This window comes from Dipodomys spectabilis, unplaced genomic scaffold (genome assembly GCF_019054845.1).
Source record: "Dipodomys spectabilis isolate Male_0828 unplaced genomic scaffold, ASM1905484v1 ptg000448l, whole genome shotgun sequence".
Lineage (NCBI taxonomy): Eukaryota > Metazoa > Chordata > Mammalia > Rodentia > Heteromyidae > Dipodomys > Dipodomys spectabilis.
This window is the reverse complement of record NW_024871125.1, coordinates 706,876-714,839: the sequence shown is the minus strand read 5'-3', so window position 1 is coordinate 714,839 and position 7,964 is coordinate 706,876.

Below are 7,964 nucleotides of genomic sequence, written 5' to 3'. Positions count from 1 at the left end.
TCTCAGATTTCAGCCTCCTTATTTGTGCTGGGCATTGCATGAGACTTTTCAAATGAATGAAGCTGGAACTTGAGCTGTGGCTCAATTGGCAGAACTGGGAAAAACCTCTGAGACAGTGGCCAGTCACTACATTGTAGTAGTTGTAATATAAAAAAAATGTTAATGTTATACAAAGGAAAACTATGCTTCTTTTTAAATGTGGCAAATGATAACATAGTACAAAGTTTCAAAATGACATACTGAGAGTATAGGAAAAAGGAAAAAAAATAAAATTCATGTAAATATTAAATACAAGCTGACATGACCAAATTAAATGTGATCAGAAACATCTCTCACTTATCTCTCACTTGTAAGTGCTTACAATAATTGTCCCTTCAGTTTCAGCATCTACCATGGGGATTTAGGCATGACCTCTCTATGCATCCTTGATTGTGTAAAGATCTTCCTGCTTTAGCCTCTTGAGATAGAACTGCAGCCATTGCCCTCATTTTAATATACAATGTTTCCTTTAGAACTCAAAATTAATGTTTAAATAATGGATTATCTGTAAAGCATGACTAAACATCAGAGATCCACCAGAGATCCTCTGAAGAATACAATCAAAACAGTAGAAAAGCACCTACTACTCAAGGTAGGTAACAGAAGAAAGATTTAGCATTTTTTGGATGTGCTGGGGGTTAAACACAGGGCCTCATGCTTGATAGGTAGGTATAAAATTCAGTGAGATTAATTATATCCACACTGCTTTGTAACAATTACCTCTATTTGTGAACTATCTTTTTGATACTGATGGAATCCACACAATCATAGATTAATAATCACCCCAATGACCTCCCCCGAAATTTTAATCTTCCATTTTCTCTTTTGAAATGGATTAGTCAATATATTTCACATAAATAGAATATTTTTTGTGTCCATACAAGACAGACATATATTAATTTCAGCCTTTTTGTGGATAAGTCATAATCCATTTATGTATACCTCATATTTTATAAACCTGTTCATCTGGTAGACACGCCAGGTATTTCCAACTTCTGACTACTGTGAACTTTGCTGTTATCATTGGCATATGAGCTATTGGTTTTTTTTCGTTTCAGTTATTTTAGTTATGCAATGAGAAATGGAATTGCTGCGTAATGTGGTAATGCTATGTTAGGTTAGAAGAATGTGTAAAATTCTACCATAATAGATATATCACTTTTCATCAGCACAGAAATGTACAAATGGTCAATAACATGTACAATAGTGTTTCAAATCTTTCACAGCTGTGCCCTAAAGGATCATTTTGTTTTTTTTTTTACTTTGTACTTGTTTACATTTATGCCATGCAGGCCTGGAACTATGTAGCATCGTCTAGAGCTGAAGTTAGAACAATACCAAATGCCATTGACCCAGCCTCCAAAAACATTTATTCTGGTAGTCACTTTTTTCTAGAGATAAATTTTAGTTATCATATGCATTTTTACTCTTTTAAAATAAGGTTTTCAATTTTAAAAAGACATATAAATGTAACATCTCTGTGTAGCTTCATTTTTAATAAAATAAAAAGTTAATTTTTATTTTATTTTATTTTTTGTCGGTCGTGGGTCTTGAACTCTGGGCTTGTGCACTGTGCCTGTGCTCTTCATCTCAAGGCGAGTGCTCTACTGCTTGAACTAGAGTGCCACTTCTGGTTCTAGTGGTTTATTGGAGATAAGAGTCTCATGGTTGTTTCTGCCCGGGCTGTCTTTGAACTCTGATCCTCAGATCTCAGCCTCCTGAGTAGCTAGGACTACAGATGTGAGCCACTGGCCCTTGGTTGAAAAATTATACTTACAGAAAATATAAAAGGACAAAAAAGCTTCCCAGCAGGATAAACCTTACAATCACAGTCTGATAATGACCTAAGCAAAATAATACAATAAGAGCCCATCTAAAGTAACATGAGGAGTGGGAATGGGGGCAGGGGTCAAGGGGTAGAGCACTTGCTTGCCCAACACCAGCCTCTGAATCAAAACCGCAGTACTGCCAAGGGATAATATAAAGTATTAAAACTTAAGGAAAGGTTCAGATAATAGTATTATGGATGACATAGATGTACACACCGGTTATCCCAACACTTGGAGACTAGGCAGTAGAATTATGAAGTTAAGATCAGACTTGGCTACATAATGAGACTGCATCTTAAAGAATAACATAGAATAAAATTAAACAAACTATATTTTTAAAGACTAGGATGTAGTTCAAGTGTAATTCAAGTAGTTTTATATGCGCAAGGAACTGATACAACGCACAAAAATTACATGCTTTGATAACTACGATATTCGACTTACACTGCAGTACAAGGTACCCCTTTGCTGGAAATCCTCCTGAGGAAAACTAAGGCAGTTGATGCACCTGTATTCTTGGCTGGATTAAGGGTGTTGCTGGGCAATCAGTGTTTGATCTCCATTCTTGGATCCCACTTACAACTCTTTTTTTAGTAGACCACCTACAAATCTCTCCTATCTCAATAGCAGGGTCTTCTGGGTTTCAAGTGAAGTTATCTTTGATATCTCTTAGGGCTTTCCTCCCCTTTGTCTGAACTGCTCTGTTCCTGGGCCCACATTCAGCAGCTTGTTCTGAGAAGAGTGGTAGCTATTTTGCTAGCCACCTGTATCCACTGCCATCTCCTCCTCAAATTAGTCTTTGGTATCAGTATGAGTCAGCTCAGTGGGTAGAGCCAGGCTGGGCGGGTTTTGAACTGTCATCCTCATATCTCAGCCTCCTGAATAGTTAGAATTACAGGTGTGAGCCACCAGCATCCAGCTATCATTTCTTTCATCCAGGAAAATTTAGGGGGTGGAATAGCACAGCAGCACATACATTCAATAGCAATTGCACCAGGGAGAACCAGATGCTCAGAACAAACGACTGACCTTGATATTGTCTTTGGTATCCAACAGGATGTTGTTGGACTTAAGCTCTTGGTGTGTGATTCTGTTCTGGTGTGGGCAGTTAACAGCACTTACAAGTTATGTGTAGAGCCTCTTGGTTTCATCCTAATATATGCTGCAGGATTTTCAGATCCATGCCAGGAGGTATCTCCTACTGGCCAGTTCAATGATGAGATACAAATACTCTTCCTTCTCCATCACCTGGTACAACTTGATGTGTTTGTGTCATACCATCTTTAAAATGTCCACCTCATTCTTTAACTGATGACTGGGGGAATTCTCCCTTCAGGAGTATTTTAACTGCCACTTCCATGTGTGTGAGGTGAGTATGGGCCAGTCTCACTTGTCCATTGGTACCATGGTCGATGAGCTCTTTCATCTGGTTTTGTTTGATGATCTCCTCCTTCAAGGATCTGGAGTATGATTCTTTGTATTCTTCCATCCTTATGCTATGATGGCAGGTAGCAAGCCTACCTAAAATTAACTAAATAAAATAATGGAAAACCCAGAAAAAAAAATAAAAAGGAATACCAAAATCCAAAAGACAACTCACCTTCCCAACCAAAAAGTCACGAATTTAGGTTTGAATCAGTCCAGCAGGTCACCAATCAAGAGATCCTGAGGTGGTATCTAACATAAGTTGGAGCACAGTGGCTTCCTCTATATCTTGCATGATCTCTCAAAATGGAGCTATATCAGCCCGGCATAGTGACATCATAGAGGAAATGGACCAATCAGAGTCTGGGCCAGTGAGGTCAGAGAAAAAGTGGACCAATCACAGTTTGCCAGCATTGATACTTTAGCTCATAGGCTTCAAAGACTGTTGCTAAGGAATCCATGTGAGCTTGAGGTTGCTCTTGTCATTATTATGCCATTCCTGAAACCACTACCACAGTGGTCAAAGTCCTCTGACCTAGAAAACTCCTGAGTCTCATAAATTGCTTCTGTGGAGACACTAGCCAATAGCCTCCATTCTTGATGGACACCTTATCCTACATCTTGTTCCAGCAATGACATGGCAAAAAGGCCTCTGTCCTTTTCAAGGACAGCTGTCCTACAACTTGCTTCTGAGGTGACAAGGTCCAGGCTGGCTTTGAGCCACAATCTTCACAATTCACCTTCCTGAGTAGTTAGGATTATATGCCTGAGCCATCATTAGGTACTTAGCTCATCTCTCACATTTGGAGAAAGTATATATATTTGTTAGAAAGGTTGGTATTAGATATGTCCTCTTTGCACCTTAAATTTTTTGCTCTTGCTGTCTAATAGTTAATCTAGTGTCTAATGAGAAATTTGTCATAATATCATTGAAGATCACTTGTGTGTGTGATGAGTTGTGTGTGTGTCTGTGCTTTGGGAGATTTTCTGTCTTTGTTTAATTAGAATGTGTCTTAGTGTGGACCTGTGCACTTATGTTAATTGACTTCTTTAAGCTGCTAGAACCCTGCATAGAAGGGTTCATGCTTTCAATCAAATTTGGGAAGGTTTTGGTCATTATTCTTTCAAATACTATGTATTTCTTTTTTCTCCCTGTACATTATACATATAAACATTATACATACATTACATATTCATATTGTATATGTGAATATACATATATATGTCTACATTTTTATATTATATATACATTTATATACATATATTTATTTTTCATATAACTTCCATTTCTTTGATTGTTTATGGTAGGAAGTGTAGTTTGATCTCAGTTACTCCATCAGAGTTAGAGTTAGAAGTTTTACTTTTTATTTCTTGCTGAAAATATGCATTTTTCAGCAAGGATATTGAAACCAGTACAGAATCAGAGCTAGCCTAGAGTTCTCTCTCTATCTGTCTCTCTCTGTCTCTGTCTCTCTCTCTCTCTCTGATTTCCTGCCTCTGTCAAGTGTCTGAGCACAGGACCATTGCTTACCAAGTTCTTCTACTGTGCGCTGTGATGAACTAGTGTGTGCACTGTCAAGCTCTGCTTCAAAGGCAACCACACCTGCACCTGGAAAAAGATCTGCTCCAAATCAGCCTGCATGGGTGTGTCTGCCTCTGTCTTGATGTCAGTGCTCCCATAGCTACTGGGGTGGCCTTAGTAGATGCCATTGTGCCAGGACTGTGACTGCTGACTTTGGGAGACTTAAGCACAGCCTCGTTTTTTACCCAATTTAGAGGTATGCGTTGGATCCTGTGGGCACTACCCTATTGGTGACTGTGCTAGGAGCAAGGCTAGGGGCTGCAGAAGCCTCACTGTGGCCTGACTTCTGGGGCACAACAAATGCCAAAGGCTTCTCTGGGCTCTTTTCAGAATATGTGGGCAAGTTCAGTGAGCAGAAACTGAGCTCAGGGGCCCCTTAAACACAGGGTAGGCAATGGAGCTGGGAGGAGCAGGGCTTTCCAGGTTGACCCTGAGTTCAAACCTCAGTACCATAAAAAAGAAGAGAACCAGTTATGTCTGGAAAACTTATCAAAAGTAGTCTTTTAAAAAAATGTGTATAGTTATTTGGGCTTGAACTCTGGGCATTAACATTTTTCCTTAGCGAAAAATTTCACATAAGACTAAACATTGTTTTTTGGAGGAATACAGGTTGACCCAGTGTAACAATAAGATATACAAAACACTAAGTTGAAAATGAACTTTAGAGCTTTGGTGGGGTTTGGAGTTGGGGAGGGTAGTTGTGGAGGTGGGAGGGGGAAACAAAGGAGAAGGCAACAATGCTCAATAGGAAATGTACTCAGTACCTTGCTCATGTAACTGTAACCCTTCTGGCCTGCATTTTTACAAAAAAAACGTACAGAAAAGGGACTAAACTTATACTATTGAGCCTCATCTCCACTTCTAGCTTTTCTTGTGTGTGTGTGTGTGTGTGTGTGTGTGTGTGTGTGTGTGTGTGTGTGTGTCTGTCTGTCTCTCTGTCTGTCTGGGTCTGGATCTGGGTCTGGGTCTGGGTCTGGGTCTGTGTCTCTGTGTGTTTGTGTGTGCATGCCAGTATTAGACTTGAACTCCAGGACTGGGCACTGTCCTTGAGCTCTTTTATTTAAGGGTAGCCCTGTACCGCTTGGCCCAAAACTCTCCTACTGTGTTTTTGTGGTGAATGAGATAAAAGTTTCATGGACTGTTCTTGCCCCAACAAGCTTTGAACCAAGATCCTGTCCTCTCAGACTCCTGAATGGCTAGGGTTATGGGTGTGAATCATCAGTATATTGTAGGAGAATTGTTCTTAAGCAGCAATAATGTGGATTGCTAGCATTCTGCAATTTGTTGGCATGCTTTTTATTCTTAGAAAGGAATTCCTTTACTGAGAGGCCATTGGTTACCCTGGAAGCTAGGATGGCAGAGGAAATGGAATCCCCTATCTCCAGAGGCAGGACCTTTTGCGTGATGGTTGTAAGACCCTCGTCTTCCTTTATCAGAGCAGATATTTATGCTAGCCTGAAGGTAACACTGTTTTCTTCATCAGCTTCGTCTTGGTTGCATTAAATAAGAAAATTACTTGATAACTCTCACCAAACTTCACCAGAGAAAGGGGGGAATGAAGCTATATAGTGAGGCAATAGACATGACAGGAATATACCAGAAGGGGCAAGGAGAAATGAGAGTTCATAAATATTGATTTTTATTTAAACAAATTAGGGAGAATTCATGAATATATGTTAGTACTGGCCAACTGTTCTCAAAGCTTTCTAATAAACTCGCATTTAAAGGAAGTATTTTCCTGATGCAGGACTCCTCACATTACCTGTGTAGATTCTCTAATCCCTTCACTGTCCTCCCAAGACAAGACACTTTCCCTTCAGCTCAGAGCAGTGCATCTAAGATAACATCCATCTACTACTGGGCAGTGGAAGACCAGTCTAACAGCTGGTGAAGTGTAGACAAGCTGCTCTGATCCTGTTTCCACCCAATTCTAGACTTTGCTGTATAGAGTTCATAGATCAGAGGAGATGCTTGAGAATATTTCTGGACCTACAAGTGTGTGGTGTGTGTGTGTGTGTGTGGGTGTGTATGTGTATGTATATATGATAGTACTCATATGCCACCATGGGGCTTCTTTCTTCTTTTGGGCTTCACAGGTGGAGTTAACTCCTTCTTCCCCAAGTCTGTTCAAAAGATTTGACTTTGAGTGCCTGAGATTCAGCAGAGGAGGAAATGATTCCTGAATTCTCAACTGTTAGATCAGATGGGTCCTTCTACATACTCTGACTTATACTAATGCTAGTGTTAATACTAACCCACGAATGGTAGTAATATCAGCTGGCACTTTTTGTGTATTTTGGTACTAGTTAGTTTTTTTCATGTAGGTTAAGCAAACAATTCTCATAAGAATAATATGACATAGTGTTAAGTATAACGTGCTGTACACACACACACACACACACACACACACACCTATTTGGCAGCAGTCTTCATTATGTAAAGTGGACCATGAACTGTAGAGAAGTTCAATGGAAGTCTATCAGGGAACAGATCCTACAGCCAGCACCTTGGATGAGGGACTCACAGGGGTTTGGCTAACAAGTTGGAGACAAGATGATGTAGATCCCGTGCCAGAGTTGGCTACCTTCGTGATCTGGATGGACCCAGTGTTTGCTATCCAACACTGTCCCTCACAGCCTTGCCTGTCCCCAACCCAACCCCACCTAATCTTTGGCACAGGAAGAACAGTTTTTCCTTTTGGCCACACGTTGTTCTGACACATAAGATAGGCTCAATAGAATTTCCAGAGGATAGCAGGAGGATATATAGAAGATACATTAACTAAGGCCAGAAAGGAATTACTGTAGGTCTCACAATTGGTTAATAGTGGGGATTATTGACTCCCTGATCTTTCCCCAAGGAAGTGGAGCCTCTGATCTAGGATTCTCACAATCCTCTCTTAGATAAATAATCTAGTAGAGTCAGAAACAAAGAGGTAATTAAAAATCTATATTTAATATTAATTTTTATTCTTGAATTAGTAAAATACATGTGTAACCTGTCAATTCAAGAATCATAAAAAGGCAGATGGTGTGAGCTTGACTTCTGTCCCTCTACTGTGGCTCTCTTGCTCCACCCTGGGGTGACCA